A 2500-nucleotide genomic window follows, 5' to 3' on the forward strand; every position below is an offset into this window, starting at 1 on the left:
CAACTTGATCAACCGAACGAACGACTGACGAATGACTCAAAACCCTTAAAATCCTCAACGAATAGTCGTCCATAAAATGAAACACACTTAATGGAGATACAAAGACTTACATCTTAGCTCTGGGATATTCTTCCTTTTTCTCGGTTTACCGCAAACTAAGTTTAGCACTAAAAGTGTTACGGTATAATATCAGCCGCTTAAAATTTATATATATAAACTCTATATCTGGAATGAAGAATTTTAATTGCTGTTGGATTTTTCTCATAAGGTATCGGAGAGAATGGTATATATGTTATACCATTCTGTCTAAAAAAATGGATCTACAAATTCAATATCCCTACATATCTCACATCTATTTTCTTTCCTCCAGTTCATTCTCTATTTTGTATCCCATCTAAATTAATTATTACTTAACCATCTTCTCACACCGTCTCCGATGAATGGATATGATTAATAAATATCCTAGAAACAGCTCTAAGACCTTCCATCTATAAATGTTCTAATATCTACACAGCTTTGGTTTTTTTTATCTCATTACACAAAAATTCTTTTATACATACATATATACATACATACATACATAAAAAATATGTATATATATATATATATATATATATATATATATATATATATATATATATTATATATACTAACGTTAAACATAGGTGGGGAGGCGCAGGCGTTGCGTTTGACGGCAAAGCAATACACACGCGCCAGTGGCAGGCATTAACATCACTCAATTTTCTAAATACTCTCGCATTTTATGACTCGTCTCAAAACTTTGTTAAGCACGTGCGGGCCATATGTAACGTCGAATGTGTCTGCTTGAGACATATAAAACAATATGCAATGACAGTGTATCTCCTACTACTGCTGCTGTTACTACTACTACTACTACTACTACTACTGGTTTGATGATCTGTGTCGTATTATGTGTTATCCATCAACGAGACAGCAACTCATTTATAATTGTCAAGTAGCTGGCACTTTAAAAGTATACTCGTATTGTTAAGTTCATCCTGACATCTTAAACTAGGTTAATATCGTTAATGAGAAAAGTGCAGAGCTTTCGCTTACCGTGTGTGTTATGGGGTGGGAGTGAGCTGGAGGATATTATTTTGTGTATCATGTTTTATGCGGGGGTTAATGTGTGCTATATTTCAGAATCTATGAAGAAAGTAATTAAAAGCATTCCATTTGTCAAATGACGGAAGCTGTTTGATGTCTCCTCGTAGATTAGAAAGCAAGAATTTAGCCTCACGCAAGATAATCAATTATAAAAGTTTGTTACCTGCTTGAGCGTAATTACCTGGAAATATCTCCAATTAACATTTAAAATTTCCATTTTCAAAATCGCCACAGTCTCTTCTGCACATAATTTTTAGGTTTGTTATTAAGTCCCCGTGCGATGTTTGACATTATGTTTCCATAGCAACATATATTATCTTACATTTAAAATTGATGGTTACGAAATTCTTAAACGTTTGATCTTTATATCTTATATCTTTTACTTGTTTCAATCATTAGACTGCGGCCATGCTGGGGCAACGCCTTGCAGGATTTTAGTTCAATAGATCGAGTCTAGTACTTATTTCTTTAAAACTTGGTACTAATTTTGTCGGTTTACTTTTGCCAAACCGATAGGTTAGGGGGACGTAAACATACCAACACCAGTTGTCAAACGGTACTGGAGGACAAACACAGGAACACACACAGGTATACATACATACACATGTACGTGCATACATACATACATACATACATACATACATACATACATACATACATATATATATATATATATATATATTATATATATATATATATATTGGATTGGGGAATAATTCATGGGCGTCTTTTATTTTCAAATTTAGAAATAAAACGCATTAGCAAAATCTTTTACGTTACTTGAAAGAGAATTTTTTTTTTGTTCTACAAGATAGTGTATTTTGATTTTTTGATTTTATCGATTTTTTTCTTTTTCCTTTTTGTCTTTTCAGATCATTAAAATGGAATGTCAAGTGGACAAAACTGAGCATTTTCGACGCTATTTGCTTTTTGTAAAATTCCCGAAACTGCTCGTGAGATTTGTGCTGTGTATGGAGGAGTAATGCTTCAAAGTACTGTCCACCGTTGGTTTTCGCGCTTCAAAAATGGGTCAACCAATTGAGTTCGATGAACCTTGTCTATTGAATGAAAGTGGTTCACCGCAGTTTTTTTTTTATCCTAATCCAACTGCTCTACGTCATTTGACGTGGATTTTCGTGTAGAAGTTGATTCAATCGAAATCATTTGGTCGACTGGTGTGTGATCTGTCTTTGAGGTCAAAATACCCATTTTTGAAGCGCGGAAACTAATAGCATGCGCTATCTTGAGGTATTGCTCTTACTCCATATACAGCACAAATCTCACGAGTAGCTTCGGCGCCCTTAACATCTCGATTAAATGCAAAAAGCAAACGGTGTCGAAAATACTCAGTTTTCTCCACTTGACATTCCAT

At 34.1% G+C, this 2500-nt stretch overlaps 1 protein-coding gene across 1 annotated transcript in view; it reads left to right on the top strand.

The window, feature by feature from the left end:
* The window catches only part of LOC115214859 (collagen alpha-1(XXII) chain), a 257647-nt gene that overhangs the window by 81932 nt on the left and 173215 nt on the right, over nucleotides 1–2500 (top strand). The gene's annotated exons all lie outside the window — the stretch shown is intronic.

The sequence above is a fragment of the Octopus sinensis genome, linkage group LG8 (assembly GCF_006345805.1).
Source record: "Octopus sinensis linkage group LG8, ASM634580v1, whole genome shotgun sequence".
NCBI lineage: Eukaryota > Metazoa > Mollusca > Cephalopoda > Octopoda > Octopodidae > Octopus > Octopus sinensis.